The sequence below is a fragment of the Schistocerca serialis genome, chromosome 6 (assembly GCF_023864345.2).
Source record: "Schistocerca serialis cubense isolate TAMUIC-IGC-003099 chromosome 6, iqSchSeri2.2, whole genome shotgun sequence".
Lineage (NCBI taxonomy): Eukaryota > Metazoa > Arthropoda > Insecta > Orthoptera > Acrididae > Schistocerca > Schistocerca serialis.
Window position 1 is genome coordinate 330,818,876 of NC_064643.1, and position 19,384 is coordinate 330,838,259.

Here is a 19,384-nt window from a genome sequence, read left to right on the forward strand (position 1 = left end):
TGCAAAATATTAACGCAAATTCTTTACAGACGTATGGAGAAAGTAGTAGAAGCCGACCTCGGGGAAGATCAGTTTGGATTCCGTAGAAATGTTGGAACACGCGAGGCAATACTGACCCTACGACTTATCTTAGAAGATAGGTTTGCCGACGACACGGAAATTCTGTAAGAGACAACATAGTACATGGAAGAGCAGCTGAACGGAATGGACAGTGTCTTGAAAGGAGGATATAAGATGAACATCAACAAAAGCAAAACGAGGATAATGGGATGTTGTCGAATCAAATCAGGTGATGCTGAGGGAATTAGATTAGGAAATGAGACACTTAAAGTAGTAAATGAAATTTTGCTATTTGGGGAGCAAAATAACTGATGATGGTCGAAGTAGAGAGGATATAAAATGTAGACTCGCTATGGCAAAGAAAGTATTTTTGAAGAAGAGAAATCTGTTAACATCGAGTATAGATTTAAGTGTCAGGAAGTCTTTGCTGAAAACGTTTGTACGGAGTGTAGCCATGTATGGAAGTGAAACATGGACGATAAACAGTTTAGACAAGAAGAGAGTAGAACCTTTCGAAATGTGTTGCTACAGATGAATGCGGTAGATTAGATGGGTAAATCATGTAACTAATGATAAGGTACTGAATAGAATTGGGGAGAAGAGGACTTTGTGGCACATCTCGAGTAGAATAAGGAATCTGTTGGAAGGACATGTTCTGCGGCATCAAGGGATCGCCAGTTTAGTATTGGAGGGCAGTGTGGAGGGTAAAATCGTAGAGCGAGACCAAGAGATGGATACGCTAAGCAGATCCAGAAGGATGTAGGTTGCAGCAGTTAAATGGAGATGAAGAGGCTTGCACAGGATAGAGTAGCATGGAGAGCTGCGCCATACCAGTCTTTAGATTGAAGACTACAACAACAACTTATTGCTTTAGCACTTTATGTTGACGAGACAAGCCGAGTGGCGTCGGTTAAGACTGAGCACATGCCCCGTGGGGGACGAGAAGCCGGCTTGTCGGGTGCAGGAATTCCGCCGGCGCTCGTTTTCACTGCCAGCCACAACCACAGGCACGGCCTGGTGAGGCGCCGGAGACGGCCGACCGCAGCCGAGGTGTGCCGAGCGGCGCCGGGGATGCCACCGGCCATCAGTCGCCGTCGTGCAGACAGTAGTGCATCGGCAGGAGTACGGTTGGGTGTTTCAGCGCAGGGCAAGGACGCTCCACAGGGCGCAGGAAACTCCACACAGGTACGCGCCTACCCCTAGCCTAGAGCACTGTCCGAGATTGTCTACCCCTAATTCACACTTGATGTGCACTGCCCGTGCGTTTTTGTTTCTTTTTACTGGGATGTTGTTGATGTAGCCATCAGTCAGAACACTGCTTTGCTGCAGTTCTCAACGCTAGTCTGTTTTGCGCAGCTCAGTTCATCTCCACGTAACTACAGCACTCGTACATCCACTTAAAGCTATTTACTGTTTTTAACTATGACGTTACTTTTGTCTGAGTAATTGTAGTAGTACTTCCCATAATGAGACTCGTCGAATCAATGAGAGCTCCGTAATGAATGGGGTAATGAAGGTTCCAGTATGAAAATAGTGATATTTAGCAACTTAATTGAACCATATTTGCATTTAGAACCACTGGTTATCTTTGGGAGAGACAAACGAGTAAGTTGACATATTTTGCATATTTTCTTTCAGCAATGTCATATGGAATAATGTTCTGGGGTATCACAACCTTTAAAAAAGAAAGTCTTAATTGCGCAAAAACGTGTTTTTAGAATAATATACGGTGCTCACCCACGATCATCTTGTAGACATCCTGATTTAGGTTTTCCGTGATTTCTCTAAATCGTTCCAGGCTAATGCCGGGTCCGCCGACTTCCTTCTCCGTCCTTCCCGAATCCGATGAGACCTATGACCTCGCTGTTAGGTCCTCTCCCACAAACAGCCCATGTCTTGTAGATATCTATTTAAGGGGTTGGGCATTCTGACAATTGAAGACTGGGTGTTTGTGTTGCCCTCATCATTTCATCATCATCATTATTCCTGATAATGGCTAGATTGGACTACGTAAAAAATTGGCGTGTGAAAAAATTGCGACTTTGTACGGGCGCTGATGACCGCGCAGTTGAGCGCCCCACAAACCAAACATCGTCATCATCATCATCATCATCATCATCATCATTCCGACAACTGCTTCACAGTATATTGATTCCCTCATGAATTTTGCTGTAAATAATCCACTATATTTCAAAAGGAACAGTGATGTACGTAATTACAATACTAGAAGGAAAAATTACATTCATTTCTCCACATTGAGGTTGTCTTTAGCGAAAAAAGGGGTACACAGTGCTGCAACAAAAATTTTTGATCACGTACTCAGTAATATAAAATGTCTGACAGACAAGAAAGTAAAATTTGAAAACAAACTCAGAAAGCTTCAACTAGACAACTCCTTCTACTCCGTAGAAGAATTTCTATTACTGTAATGTGAAAACGTTGTGGGTAGAATTTACTAATTCGTAACATCTGTTTATCTGTTTTTCTTTTTGGGGAAAAAACTTCGAAATGTTCAGAATGTCACCATATTCACAAATAAACTTGCGATATGATAGTAAAATGTCTCGTTCTACGTTATTACGATATATCTTAAAAAGTGATCTATGGAACACGAAACTAACTACCTAACTAATTAGGATCTCAAATCATCCATCGGCGACCAAAGTTTCACAAAAAGTACAATAGAGTCTACGACTGGATGTACTACTATAACTTCCCGCACTGAAATTATAGATTGCGTATCGGTTCCCGACGTGGATGCGTGACTACATTTTTCTACCCGACTCTCTCAGACGCTGTTCAAATAGTAACCGAATTATCATAACTTTTTTTCGAAGACTCCAAGACGTCTTAGCACATGACGAAGTACTCCGAACGCAGGCAGCTCTACCACTGTTTCTCTGTATCCCACCATTGGGCCGGCCTCTGTGGCCGAGCGGTTCCTCGCGCTTCAGTCGGGAATCGCGCTGCTGCTACGGTAGCAGGTTCGAATCCTGCCTCGGGCATGGATGTGTGTGATGTGCTTAGGTTAGGCTTAAGTAGTTCTAAGTCTAGGTGACTGATGACCTCAGATGTTAAGTCCCACGGTGCTTAGAGCCATTTGAACCATTTTTTAGCGCACCATCGGCACCAGCGACGCACGTTCCTTCCTTACAAGGGCTAGATATTATTTGACCTGCTATCGCTGCAGAGGATTGTTTTCTTTGGACTTGGGAGTGTGGTTATAGTCTGTCTTGCATAAATACTGCAATCCTACATTCCTGATGCCTCAGAAAGTGTCCTAGTAACCAACCCATTCGTATACATTTAGTCAAGTTGTCCCACAAAGCTCTCCTCTTGCCCTTCCAAATCAGCGCTCCCTCATTTGTTACCCAGTCTACGCATCTAGTGGCACAACTAGGTTACGGCACTTACCAGACTGGCAAACAAAAAAAAAAGAAATGGAGAGGGCAAAAGAAAAAAGGATGAGGGATGGCAAAGTAGGAGGAGGAAGAGGAAAAGAAGAGGTAGGACTGGAGCTCGCTAATGTGGGAAGAGGGTGGAGACGTGTGAAAGGAAGTCATGAACACAGTCACAATGCATTTCACTGATTTACAATGCAGTAAGAAGTACCATCTCCCTGGTACAGGTAGCCATTTTTCTTGTTCTGTCACAAGCTGGAATCACTCTCGTTATGCCAAGTGAGCCAATTCAACGAAAGAGTAAAGAGTATATTTTGCATTCGTTGTTTTGTTATTTGCGTGGATACACAGTGAATCAGTGAGAAAGGAATCGGGTTACTTTTGCAAGCAATGTGACTTTCGGCGTTTTCCAATGTTTTGAAATGTATCGTAAGAAAGCCACTGAGCTGCGTAACATTTACTGTGCCGCAAAGTTATGTTGATCTCAGGTAACTATTAAACAGCCTGATCAGCGATGAGGATTAAACAAAATATCGGGAGTTGTCAGCATAGGACACACAGTGGAATTTAGCTCTGGGTGCCAATTATTACCATTATCATTTAATCTTAAGCATTTTTCTGTAGCATCGCACTTCAGAAGTTACTACTCTTTTAACGTCTGTAAAAGCCTTACTAACGCTTACTTATATTCCACCTACATAAATTCCTCTTGTCTAGAAAAGTTTTTCTTGGTATGGCCAGTTTGCATTTTCTATACTCTTTACTTCGGTCGTCCAAACTTAAATTTGCTTCCCAAACAGCAAAATTCGTCCACTACTTACAACATCTTACTTCCTAATCCAGTTACCCCAGCATCACCCGATTGTATTCTAGTACCTGTATTTGAATTTTATTCACGCTTATCTTATACGTTTTTAAAGGTCGTTTAACTAATCTTGCAAGTCTTTGATGCCACTGACAGAATCACAAAATCATTAGAAAATCTGTTTTTATTTATTCTTCCTGTACTTTAATTCGTGTTCCAAATTTCTTCGTGGTTTACTTTAGTGCTTGCTCTACGTACAGATCGAATAACATGTGGATAGGCTCGAACCCTCTATCATTCCTTTTTCATGCCTGACACTTGTAACTGCAGTTCGTCTTTTATAAGAGTTGTAGGTAATTTTACGCTCCCTGTATTTTATTGCAGACAATTTCAGAATTTAATTTTCAGTGGGAGGTCAGTCTCGCATGTTCTTTTGTTTCTCCTGAACCTAAACCGATTTTCTCCCTGTTGTTCTCTTTTTATGGAAATAATTCGTGGTAATATGTTTCGACCATGACATATTAATCTGATGGTTTGGTAGTATTTGCACCTGTCGGCATCTGCCTATAATGGGAAATATTGTAGTATTGCTCTATCGATGAATGGATTAAGTAAATACCTTTTTTAAAAAAATACTGGGTTTCGGGACGTGCCCATGCAGCCGTCTCAACATTTGAAAGACGATACGACAGTGTGTTACGACAATTCAGAAGATTCATTACGGTCAAGCCATACCTGGTACGAAGTTAAATAGTCTTAGACTTATTATGTGACACGTTGCAAGCAATTTTTGTGTCACTTATGACGACATGAATATAAAGACAAAGCAACACCCATTCCCTGAGCGGAGAAAATCTACGTCCCGTCCGGATGTCGAACCTAGATCCCTTCGGTTAGCAACCTGGCGCACTGACCCGGCAGCTACGGAGGCGGACAAACGTGAGCAATACCTGGCTATAGTTTGTATGCGAAATCTAATTAATGTGTGTAACTCATATGAAATAGCTTGAGACTCCTTAAGGATGGCTCATCGCTATAGATGAACAATATTTCGCCGACCCTGCGGGCTGTTGACTATTAAACCGACGTCTGGGTCCGGGATCCCGACTCGGGTGTAGACGTACAATTTAAATGTGCGCTTGCGTGTGTGTCTGTTCTCCAAACACATCTGAAAATATTTTGTAGAATAAAATGGATAGTCGCTGTAGTTGTGATGAATGGCTGAGTAGATGGTTCCAGAAGGCCAAATCATCCGTTGCGATGCTGACCCATCAAAGCTGATTGCTGATCCCGACTAGGTCGTATATACGGTTTATAAGCTGTGTCGTTTCTAGTGAAACTGCAGCTTCTCGTTATTCTATGAACACTCAAGGAGTACATCTTGACTAGAAAAGAAGTTAAACGCTTTAAGTTTGACTTTCACATCGAGGTCGAAATCATGACTTTCACATCGAGGTCGAAATCATCAGAGATGCATCGCAAAAAAAGACGCAAACTTATCTGTCCTTCGATGCATAAAGTTATACGGAAGGAAACTAGTCATAACCGAGCCTCACTCTAAAAAACATACCGAGTGCACCTACTTATCCGACTAATTTACTAGTGTTACAAGAAACATGTAGCCGGGATGAAGTTTAGAACCTTACCGTCGCTGTGAAATCGTCAGTGACGGAGCAAAGCTCGCATAGGGGAAGAAATTATCCGGTCTTTCACTTTGCTAAATCTAAAACAGGGAACATGTATCAGAATGGTCGATAACAATTTGAACATCATTCTTCTCGGATACATGTCCATTTTTTATCCAGTATTAGACTCCTTCTTAGCATATATGGGCATAAGTTATCGATCGCCGTACCCTTTCGTATATTTCGTTCGCAGTCCGTCCAGCGACTATCTTACACACAAAACCTCTAATTACTTTATTGATGGTACTTGTTTCTTTTGTGTGTGTTGATTGTACAGAACGTTGCAAAATATTCCACCTGTTTCAAAACGTTATATCTTAGGCGTAAGAACATAGAATTGTGATGTATTTTAGCTTACGCATCGAAATTAAAACTTTCCCATAGCGCTAGTTGCAAGGTGGCGGTTCATGTGCCTCTCGCTCTATGGCTCACTACCGAATGTATGTCGAGGCGACACACCAACAACTTCTTGTATTCTCCGTGTGAACAGGTGCTTCGATACTGTTTCTGAACAAGTGCCTATACCTCTTAAGGTATGCGTTTTAGACCCCATATTTATTGGTCAGTTTTCTAGTTTTGTCCACACTACCTCCTCCATACATATGGAAACCAAAGAGCTTGCAGCAGAAGAGATATGTGTCACAGTATCGAACATGAACAAGTGTTCATACTTCTTAACGTATTCATTTTTGAGCCCATGTTTACTAGATATCTTTCTAAAATTTTGGTCATACTACCACCTCCGTGTGATCGAAAGAATCCGGACACATGGCTGAAAATGGCGCCGTCCATCGGTAATGCTGGAATTCAGTATGGTGTTGGTCCACCTTTAGCCTTGATGAAAGCTTTAACTCTCGCAGACATATGTTCAATCAGGTGCTGGAAGGTTTCTTGGGGAATGGCAGCCCATTCTTCATGGAGTACTGCACTTCGGAGAGGTATCGATGTCGGTCGGTGAGGCCTGGCACGAAGTAGGCGCTCCAATATATGCCAGAGGTGTTCTATAGGATTCAGGTCAGGACTCTGTGCAGGCCAGTCCTTTACAGGGATGTTATTGTCGTGAAACAACTCCGCCATAGGCCGTGCATTACGAACAGGTGCTCGATCATGTTGAAAGATGCAGTCTTCATCCCCGAAGTGCTCTTCAACAGTGGGAAGGAAGAAGGTGCTTAAAACATTAATGCAGGCCTTTGCTGTGATAGTACCACGCAAAACAACAAGGGGTACAAGCCCCCTCCATGAAAAACACGACCGCACCATAACACCACCGCCTCCGAATTTTACTGTTGGCAATACACACGCTGGCAGGTAACGTTCACCGGGCATTCGCTTATGAGTAGCTGCTCGATCATGAAATTAAAGTTTTTTCACTTCCCGCCTAACTGTAACAGTACTTGCAGTGGATCCTGATGCAGTTTGGAATTCCTGTGTGATGGTCTGGATAGATGTCTGCCTATTTCACATTACGGCCCTTTTCACCCATCGGCGGTCTCTGTCAGTCAACAGACAAGGTCGGCCTGTACGGTTTTGTATTATACGTGTCCCTTCACGTTTCCGCTCCACTATCACATCGGAAACAATGGTCCTAGGGATGTTTAGGAGTGTGTAAATCTCGCGTACAGACGTACGACACAACTGATACCCAGTCACCTGACCATGATCGAAGTCCGTGAGTTCCGCGGAGCGCCCCATTCTGCTCTCTCATGATGTCTAATGACTACCGAGGTCACTGATATGGATTACCTGGCAGTAGGTGGCAGCACAATGCAACCTAATATGAAAAACCCATGTTTTTGTGGGTGACCGGATGCTTTTGATCACATGGTGTACCTACCCTACAATCTTAGCAACAGTACTTCCACATGTGTTCCACTTCCAGAGGTATCACAACGATTTTCGCTTATAACTTCCGATTCGATTGTTTCCAGATCAGGGTCCCTGGCCTCATATTGATTACTCTTCTCCATCATCCCTGAATGTTTTTAGCATCATCAAGGTATCACCCTGTATATGCACTACACAGTTTCTAACTATAGCTGCCTACTTGTCTTAACTGTGTCAAACCTGTATCGTAAGGTTATATCCGTTAATGAGAAGATCAGGATAGCATTTAAAATTTTTAAATTCAGTTAGTAATTAAAGAAATATGCAAAATCAATTTTTTTGCCCCTGGAAGCCGTTAGATAGGCAACCGGGGTGACAGCGCACCGAGTACGTCGTTTAGTGATATACATTCTTTTCGACATGAAACTACTGTCCGCTGTTTGTTTCGCAAGCTGGCAGTGGTCAAAAGCTCGGCATTTTTCGTGATTGTTTGGCCTCAGTTCTTGTGTCAGTTGGTTTTTATAGTCACAAAGGTGCAGATAATCTTACAGAATTCATTGCATTCGGCCTCAGTTCTTGTGTCAGTTGGATTTTATAGTCACAAAGGTGCAGATAATCTTAGAGAATTCATTGCATTTTGTTTCTGGAATACGTATGTAGTTGTGAACGCCGGCGAATAGATTTCACAGGATTTAACAGGCAACATTATCACTCGCTTTGACGATGTTTTCGCAGAAGGACGAGCATATGGACTCCCCGAAGGTTTCATCTTCTCAGCCGAACCAGTTTTCTTAAATTAAGTTCATCAAACATTACACGATGTTTGCGACCAGCATCTGCACGACACTCACTCCATTTGTAATAAGTTTTCACGATGACAACAAGCTGATCAATTGTGAAGCGCTCCATTACTAACCACAAAGAGAACGGATAAAAATCGTGCAACGTTCAGTTCTGTCGGACAGAAATAGCGGGCACTTCAAAATTTACGTTCGTTATCGGACACACAGTACTTCTTCCGTTTGCGACTGTACAGGAAAATTGTCGAGACTGCCATTCATAGCCTAGCCGTCAGCTTGTTTCCTTTCACAGCAGTACGCAATAACGCCGGGTCTGTTTTTCCCCCAGTTGTGACGTAAATACCCCGAAGCTGTTGCGGTATCAATTAAGATCTGAGCGCCGGTGTTTCACGACGAGTTTGGCCTTCGGCGTCGCGTCCCCGACACGTCGTTCATTGGAGACGCAACATCTGGCGTCTGTTTGCCAGAAAACGCTGCTTACGAAACAGGCGGCAGTGCAGCATTCAGTCAAGGTACGACTACATGACTACAAATTTTCTCAGATCATCACAGCAAAATTTATCTACAATGTTTTAGGTGTTACGTTCAATTGCCTTTGACAAAAATATTCGTGCTGAAAGGGCTGAAGGAATACACTTTTTATATGAAAGTTACAAAGACGTGTTGCAGAAGTACGGACTGATAATGTTATTCATCTCCTCTCTGCAAGTAGACAGAGGATGCTTCGTATTAATATACATGATTTTCCTGCCCTGCATCATTGGCATATAGGGCGAAGGAAAGATGACTTGTAACCAGGCCATATTATTACGATGCTATTGGATTATTACTTGGAGCTCACAACTTTAATTCACATAGCGGCTAATCTACACATTACACGAAGCCTGAAAGAACTGAAATTTTAGTTGCTCTAATAAAACGAAATATTACAAATATCGGACAGGAAAGTGAACAAAGAATCTGACATTCTTTGCAATAAGTAATTACCTGTGTATCAACGGGTGACGATTGAGAAGTCACGCAAATTTTGCTCGTCGGAGAGACAAAAACAAGCGAATAATAAGAAAATGTCGAAGACTAAAATTTTAAAAATCCATTCACAACCAAGTACGCTCATAAAATAACATGAATGACAAGAAAATGATGAAGATTAGAATTTAAAAAAGATGAAGATTAGAAGTTAAAAAAGCCATTCACTCTTACGTACGCTCATAAAATAACATGAATATTATTAAATTAATGATCATAATCACCTAGCCACATGTATTCTTTAATTACTTACCTCGCTGAAGCAGAAGACAGTTTCCGATATCAGATGAAGCACTTTTAAGCCACCTTTATATTAATAATATTAGCGGTCACATCACGCTTTCGTGGGGTTTCCAGATCTTACTTCTGAACTTCCGCAGTGTAGCATCCTGTGTTAGGTTGAGTTAGTAAAAAAATCGTTGGAAGCAATCGCTTATCTGTGAAGGTATTCCGTATGAACATACCTTGATTATCAGTCGATAGTTTGGTAGTGTCTCCATGGCCGTTCAGAAATCTAGCTCAGATTGAATCTATCGTTCAACTGCACGTACTATTTGAAAGAAGCCGCGTATTAATGAAGTGAACTATATTTCTCTCGAATTTTTTTTTCCTGATTTCCCGTTGATACCTTGAGAGAAAGTTCTTTTCCTCTCGAACGTCTTAGCGTGTGAGCCTGCATTATTCTGTAGAATCCTGCAACAGACGGACGTTGGTGGTGGTACTTTGTAATTTCATTCTTATTCATTTTTTGTAAATTGACCCGCCAGCTTAGCCGAGAGCGCTAATGCGCTGCTTGCTGGACTCGGGTAGGCGCGTCGGCCCCGGATCGAATCCGCCTGGCGGATTACCGACGATGGCCGGTGTGCTGGCCAGCCCGGATGTGGTTTTTAGGCGGTTTTCTGCATTTCCCTAGGTGAATACCGGGCTGGTCCCCACATTCCACCTCAGTTACACGACTCGCAGACATTTGAAACACTTTCACACTATTTCATGATTTCCATTAGACGCAGACAGTTGGGGTACACTGATTCCATCTAGGGGGGTACGGGGTGGCGGCAGGAAGGGTATCTGGCCACCCCTTCAAACTAACCACGCCAAATCCGATTGTAACAATGCCGACCCCGCCGAAATTGCGGGACAAAAGCGCAAGCGAAAGAAAGACAAGAGACACCTTTTGCAAATTCTGAAGACCTACACGCTCTTCCGTTCTCTAGAGGCTGTTGACTGCATGACAGACTCGCGATAGACATTTATGCTATTTTACATCGACGATTCGTAATTACCAACGTCATATGGATCATTTTGCATCATTCTACATGCCTTTAGCATGCTTGGTACTTTGGATCTACAGTTTACGCACGAAATATATTAAGTAGGTCAAAGTACCTCCATTTACACTAAATATATACTACACATTAGCGGCGTATGTGATGTTGGATAATGCGTGGTGCTAACGTAAAACAAGAATAAAATTCGTCCCGAAAAACTTTGGATTAATAAACAGAAAATTCTGTTAATTTTTTTGTCTTATTTTATCATAACAATGGCAGTTTCACAAATTACCACTGCAGATTGGAACAATTAGTAAGGGCACTTCTTCTGGCATGTATAAGGGGCGTTCAAAAACAAACGAGCCGGAGGCCTAATTACAGAAACCAGTACCTGAATGTTAGAAGTACAGACCCTGGCTGTTGAGACACTTGTCCCACTGTGACACAAGGCGGTGAATGGCTGCAATGTTAACCAGTTCCGCACGTACAGCTGGACGTCGTCGTCCGAGGTGAATCGTTTGCCACCCAGAGCCTTTTTAAGGAGACCAAAAATGGCGTAATCACAGGGAGAGAGGTCCGGACTGTATGGAGGGTGGCCGAGCACCTCCCATTTGAACTTCTGCAGGAGTGCCGCGACTGTGTCGGCTGTAGGAGGCTTTGCGCTGTCGTGGAACAGAATGACCCCTCGGGTGAGATTGCCTGGTCGTTTTGATTTGTTCACCTGGAGAAGGGTGGTCAAGGTTTGCAGATGACGCTGGGCATTCACTGTTATCACGTGCTGCAGGAAGTGAATCAGAAGGGGGCCATCTTGGTCAAAGAAGAACGTCAGCATAACGTTTCCTGCACTCATGTGGATGGCCTTAGCTTTTATTGGTGGTGGTGCCCCTGGATGCTTCCACTGGAGACTTTGTCGTTTTGATTCTGGTTCGAAGTGATGACACCATGACTCATGTCCAGCCACCACCTAACATAGCACTGCAGATGAGCAAGACAGTGGGCCATTCGACATGCTTCCTGGTGTGGTTGAAGACTGGGGGCACCCATTGGGCACACAGTTTGCGCATGTGCAGTCGTTCCTTCATGAGGGTGTGAATACTTCCGACGCTCAGTCCGACCACGGCACCTGACGTTCAATCCGACCACGGCGGCTATGGCTTTCAATGTCACTCGGCGGTCCTGGGCAATGAGTGCATCCACCAGCTGGACGGTATCATCGGTAATGCAGTGTGGTAGTCCAGAACGTGCATCATCGGCTAACGACACCCATCCTTCCCTGAAGCGCTTGTGCCACGCCCTGACCCTTGCGAGGGTCATGCAGTATTCGCCGTACACTTGTTACATTCATCGATGAATGTCCGTTCCTCCTACTCTTTCCGCTGTCAGAAAACGAAGAACACCTCTTTGCTCTTCTTTTGACGCCTCCATGTCACTGTTTGCAATGCGACTGGCAGCGTTGGACGATTGATGCATGCTGTGCTAGCTCTGTACAGTCACGTGACGTACACGAGTTCCCTCTAGCGACGGGGTGTGAACTTCCACGCTGTGGTCGGAACCACACCTTGTTACACACGCCACGATATTACCCTCCTGTCAGCGGTTTGCGCATTCCAGACTCCGGCTCATTTCTTTTTGAACGCCCCGTATATTATTTCTGCCTCGAACGTAACGCTATTGACAATGGCCTTGCCGCAGTGGCAGTACCGGTTCTTGTCAAATCACCGCAATTAAGCGCTGTCGGGTTTGGCTAGAACTTGGCTGGGTCACCGTCGGGGTCTGCTGAGTGCTGTTGGTAAGCGGGTTGCACTCAGCCTCTGTGAGGCCAATGGAGGAGCTACTTGACTGAGCAGTAACAGCTTCAGTCACGAAAATTGACAACGGCCGGGAGAGTGGTGTGTTGACCACATGCCCCTCTGTATCCGCACCTGTTGATGCTTAAAGGCTAAGGATGACACGGCGGTCGGTCGGTTCCGTTGGGCTTCCAAGGCCTGTTCGGACGGTGTTTGTTTATATAACGCACTTCACACTTCTCCACAAAAAGGCGATGACTTTGTTTCGGAAAATTTTGTGGTAAGGGCAATGGACACGTTTGCCAATCCATCGAAGAAGGAAAACACCTTTCAGTGGCACCATCGTACCAACGCCAAAGTCTGCAGGCGCCTCGTCATCATAGTCGTTCACGAAGCTATCTGCGAGAAATTACCCTGTTACTTTGGGATCACTTCACGTGGAAAGAAATGAAACGTGTTGTCCAGACTTCTATGAGCTCTGTTATAGTGCATGGCGTAAATGAGTTTCTAGATAACTAGAGATTTCAAAAATCTGTAAGTGAAACTGAAAGAAATGTTTCACGCGATGGAAATGATGTTTTGTAGAAGGTGGTGCAAAACCATAGTTATGAAAAGGATAAGGACTGAAGGCATTAAGTGAATCTAGATCAGTATTCTGTATACAACTTTTAAGTGCATGACAGAGGGTACTTTCCCTTGTAGTAGGTGAAATGTGAAAATATGGCCTCTTAATTTGCTCAGGAAGAAAAACGAGGAAGGGCTAGACGAACGGGGATTTGGTGCAGTTCATTCGCTAGTTCAACATACACACTTATTTTGCACAGACTGGATTACACTAAACCCAATTAAGAATTTAATTAAACAACAATTAATTTGAATAGTAAAAAACAATCAGTGCCGGCAGACAATGTTAAGTATAACTCGCACACAATCACATTTTGCAGGCCATAAGATAAAATACTAATGGTACAAACTTCAAGCCAAATTTCAAAAAGCTATGAAAATGACCAAACCTTCATGAGCAGCAGACACCAACAAAAAAAATTAATAAAACTGAACCTGCCATATAATAGGCCATTGCCAAAAAAATTCTTATACTAAAATACAAGGTGACCAATGAAGGACAACACAAGATTTAAACTCTTAAAACAGACATGGTAGCAAGGCTTACAGGTCTCCACAATAATATTCAAATAATTAAAAGTTACATTTAATAACCACTAGCAAAACGTTTATATAACTTAAAGAAGCGATAAGGTTATGAAAAGTGTCTGTTTTGATTAACAAATAGAATGACTCAGAATTGCTCTTGGAAGAAATAACATTGCGGAAGGAGGACAGCGCGAGCTTTCGCTGCCCGAGGCTTAAGCACAGGATTTCATGAACAGGCAGCTGTGTAAGCCGACTGAGCCCACAATGAGTGGGCCTGACAAGGTTCGGTAAACAGCAGCGGCGCCAGCGCACAAGCAGTTTTAACAAAATTCCCTTCAGCACACAAATTGCAATAACAGCAAGCTCAATATAATAAATAAAGATTACGCTCCCAATAGTAAATGCAATTTCTTATGGAGTAGTGCTCGAAATTTAACATTTTCTAAGATGTTAACAGAAATTTTAGGACACTATTAACAGTTGGCTTAAGGAAATTTCATAATTGCGTAATTACACCATATCCTGCTGGAACAAATGTTTGAGCCAGTGCCGAATCAGTTGCCTTAAGCTCTACGGCTCCTGGGTACGTATACAGTTCAGACCAAGCTCAGAACGGACAATGTATCCTAAAGCAGACTAAACTTTCCATATAAACTACTTAAATAAAATAAACACGCTATATACATGACCTGAAGCAGAATAAACTGTACATTAGCCTCAACGAATAAGTCACAGTCCAGAAAGACGGCTAATGTTCCACCAAACGACAACTACAAATTGAGCATTTCTCCAAAATGTTCAAATTAAACATAGGTGACACGTTTCTTAACACTAACCCTGATAACATTCGCGCAACACGGAAGTCCACTTTCACACCAGGAATAGACAATATGTGGTAATACTAAACATAGGCCAATACCGTGCGCCAAAACTAATATCAGCTGATAGTTATATGCCTCAAGGAAAGCGAGAATTGATAATAGGAAGGTAGAAGCAATTAAATACACATAAATACTACACTGCCAACGAAGTTCACAAGAAGCTTCCTTGTGGAGACGGACGCTAAACCAAATTGAAGGCGCCACCATGGGCACTTAAAATTAACAGATTAAACTTCTAATAAGATGCAATATACGAAGATCTAATTTTAAAAATTAACAGGCATTCTAACACATACATTCTTTCTCATACATTCAGCCTGAAAATTCCATGCAGGAGCGGACTTCAGTAAACAGAACCGGAGCATCCAGAAATTCCGGCGAACACGCGTCTGACAGCTCGGCGGGTTTTCAGTAATCCACTCCTGAGGTTCCTCGGCTCTGCTAGCCAAACACAGGCCAGCTTGACCCCTGCAATCCTTCCCAGTTTGCAGCCACCCAGGTGGGTGGCTGCAAAAGGCCTCCTTTTCGCCTGGTTGCTCCTCGAATACTGCTCTCATTGCCGCGCGAAGTTGCCGTGCGGTTGGAGGCGCCATGTCACTAATCGTGCGGCCCCTCCCGCCAGAGGTTCGAGTCCTCCCTCAGGCATGGGTGTGTGTGTGTGTTGTCCTTAGCGTTAAGTTAGTTTAAATAGTGTGTAGGTCTAGGAACCGATGACCTCAGCAGTTTGGTCCCTTAGGAGTTCACACACACACACACACACACACACACACACACACACACACACACACACACACACAGCTCTCATTACAGTACACTACTGGCCATTAAATTGCTACACCAAGAAGAAATTCAGATGATAAACGGGTATTCATTGGACAAATATATTATACTAGAACTGACATGTGATTACAGTTTCACGCAATTTGGGTGCATAGATCTTGAGAAACCAGTACCCAGAACAACCACCTCTGGCTGTAATAACGGCCTTGATACGCCTGGTCATTGAGTCAAACAGAGCTTGGATGGCGTGTACAGGTACAGCTATCCATGCAGCTTCAACACGATACCACAGTTCATCAAGAGTAGTGACTAGTGTATTATGACGAGCCAGTTGCTCGGCCACCATTGACCAGACGTTTTCAATTGGTGAGAGATCTGAAGAATGTGGTGGCCAGGGCTGCAGTCCAATATTGTCTGTATCCGGAACGGCCCGTACAGGACCTGCAACATGCGGTAGTGCATTATCCTGCTGAAATGTAGGGTTTCGCAGGTTCGAATGAAGGGTAGAGCCACGGGTCGTAACATATTTGAAAGTAACGTCCACTGTTCAAAGTGCCGTCAATGCGAACAAGAGGTGACCGAGACGTGTAACCAATGGCACCACATACCATCACGCCGGGTGATACGCCAGTATGGCGATGACGAATACACGCTTCCAATGTGCGTTCACCGCGATGTCGCGAAAGCCACTGATGCGACCATCATGATGCTGTAAACAGAACCTGGATTCATCCGAAAAAATGACGTTTTGCCATGATAGTCCATGCTGCTGCAAACTTCGTCGAACTTTTCGTGCAGATGGTTGTTGTCTTGCAAACGTCCCCATCTGTTGACTCAGCGATCGAGACGTGGCTTCACGATCCGTTACAGCCATGCGGATAAGATGCCTGTCATCTCGACTGCTAGTGATACGAGGCCGTGGGGTTCCAGCACGCCATTCCGTATTACCCTCTTGAACCCACTGATTCCATATTCTGCTAATAGTCATTGGATCTCGACCAGCGCGAGCAGCAATGTCGCGATACGATAAACCGCAATCGCGATAGGCTACAATCCGACCTTTATCAAAGTCGGAAACGTGATGGTACGCATTTCTCCTCCTTACACGAGGCATCACAAAAACGTTTCACCAGGCAACGCCCGTCAACTGCTGTTTGTGTATGAGAAGTCGGTTGGAAACTTCCCTCATGTCAGTACGTTGTAGGTGCCGCCACCGGCGCCAAGCTTGTGTGAATGCTCTGAAAAGCTAATCATTTGCATATCATAGCATCTTTTTCCTGTCGGTTAAATTTCGCGTCTGTAGCACGTCATCTTCGTGGTGTAGCAATTTTAATGGCCAGTAGTGTAATTGCCACAATGCCCTTGCGGGCCCAGCAAGCCGGCCCTCCAGGCCACGCTACAGGGAGTTGCGCTTGCTTTACAACATCTAAGAGCCGAAGATAACAGCGTATCGATATTGATACAGTGAGACTAGCCGCCACGGTTCTTTGCGTACTAGCATTTTTTCCCGTGGGACATGTGATCAGCATGTCGGCAATGCCTCCGGCCGCTTTCGCCAGTAGATGAATACTGATGGTGCCGCTGCTACTGTATTCAAGCAGCTCCGCATTTGGCATCACGAGACTGAGTCGACCCCGTTCCAGACCTCCCTGTCGCAGGAAAAACCTGAGTAACCGGGACTTGAACCCACGTCCTTCCGCACCGAAGGCAGCGACGCTAACCACTCAGCAATGTCTCAGGCCAATAAACAGATCTTGCCAATGTACTTAACATATAACTGACTCTGAGCACTGTGGGACTTAACTTTTGAGGTCATCAGTCCCCTAGAACTTAGAACTACTTAAACCTAACTAACCTAAGGACATCACACACATCCATGCCCGGAGCAGGATTCGAACCTGCGGCCGTAGCGGTCGCGCGGTTCCAGACTGTAGCGCCTAGAACCGCTCGCCCACTCTGGCTGGCTAACATGTAATTATGCGAAATTTATATACGTGACTTGTCGTAAAGGCAAAAACATCTTGTTCTCCTTATACGTGAAGTAATCATGTAGATCCTATGATACTCGTAAACTTGTTTAGTGTATGCATGACGATACACCGTAATTCAGCGAGTAGGATTACATTTTATTGTTGAAAGACGTCATACTGTTACGTATGTTAAATACAGTGACTTCGTTTTTAATCACTTGATGTTGATCTATGGGATGGACATTCTTAGACAGTAAAAAGTATTCATTCAAGCAGCGGACTGCCATGGTAATTATGACGCTCTTTTAATACTATCTTTAAAAGACCTGCTTCGTTTAGTCTTTATTTTCAGTTGTTTTCGGAAATTGCAGATCAATAGAGAAGAATGAATATTCAGAAAAACGTAGAAATGTTAGTATTCCACTCTCAGTAAAGATTCTCAAATAATATAAACAGGCTACCCTTTAAGTACTCTTAAATATGCCTAAGTATTCAACAAAATTCCCTAATTTCGAATTAAATTCGTAGTAATAAATAGATAAAGCTAAATACTAATATTAGTTAACACGCTAAAATTCCTCTTAATACACTATTCACTATCTTAAGCAATCCATTTTCACGTAAATTTCACTTTCTTTCCCTCTTTTCCTTAATCCACTCGAACCGATGTTCAAAATTGTACTGGTGCACATGTCTTACCGTCGCCTATATAATTACATATACGCTTCTAAGCTGGATTGTGTCCCCTCTACGATAGGATAACGGAACAGTCCAATACATTCGAGAACACCTTGAACGAGACTAGAACATTCTGAAAAATTCTAAAACATTCCGGAACATTCTCGAGCTTTCTCTAAGATTCTATAACATTCTTAACATTTTAGATCATTCCCAAACCTTCTGGGATATTCTGTGACATTTTGAAAAATTTTACAACACTCTCCAATATTCTGGAAGGAACATTCTGGCCAGTCTCGGCATACGAGTCCCAAATGCTTCGCCGACTTCCCATAAGAAGTCCATTGGTACTGCTGAAATACTAAACACCTTTTTCCAAAGCTGTTTCACAGAGGAAGACCGCACTGCAGTTCCTTCTCTAAATCCTCGCACAAACGAAAAAATGGCTGACATCGAAATAAGTGTCCAAGGAATAGAAAAGCAACTGGAATCACTCAATAGAGGAAAGTCCACTGGACCTGACGGGATACCAATTCGATTCTACACAGAGTACGCGAAAGAACTTGCCCCCCTTCTAACAGCCGTGTACCGTAAGTCTCTAGAGGAACGGAGGGTTCCAAATGATTGGAAAAGAGCACAGATAGTCCCAGTCTTCAAGAAGGGTCGTCGAGCAGATGCGCAAAACTATAGACCTATATCTCTTACGTCGATCTCTTGTAGAATTTTAGAACATGATTTTTGCTCGCGTATCATGTCATTTCTGGAAACCCAGAATCTACTATGTAGGAATCAACATGGATTCCGGAAACAGCGATCGTGTGAGACCCAACTCGCCTTATTTGTTCATGAGACCCAGAAAATATTAGATACAGGCTCCCAGGTAGATGCTATTTTTCTTGACTTCCGGAAGGCGTTCGATACAGTTCCGCACTGTCGCCTGATAAACAAAGTAAGAGCCTACGGAATATCAGACCAGCTGTGTGGCTGGATTGAAGAGTTTTTAGCAAACAGAACACAGCATGTTGTTATCAATGGAGAGACGTCTACAGACGTTAAAGTAACCTCTGGCGTGCCACAGGGGAGTGTTATGGGACCATTGCTTTTCACAATATATATAAATGACTTAGTAGATAGTGTCGGAAGTTCCATGCGGCTTTTCGCGGATGATGCTGTAGTATACAGAGAAGTTGCTGCATTAGAAAATTGTAGCGAAATACAGGAAGATCTGCAGCGGATAGGCACTTGGTGCAGGGAGTGGCAA

The 19,384-nt window shown here is 43.5% G+C and overlaps 1 protein-coding gene across 1 annotated transcript in view; it reads left to right on the plus strand.

The window, feature by feature from the left end:
• The first annotated feature begins 1,148 nt into the window (after positions 1-1,148).
• The window catches only part of LOC126484449 (uncharacterized), a 397,416-nt gene continuing 379,180 nt past the window's right edge, over positions 1,149-19,384 (plus strand). The window contains exon 1 of the mRNA XM_050107970.1: positions 1,149-1,245. The gene's annotated coding sequence lies outside the window, so the exon portion shown is untranslated. The remainder of the gene's footprint in view (positions 1,246-19,384) is intronic.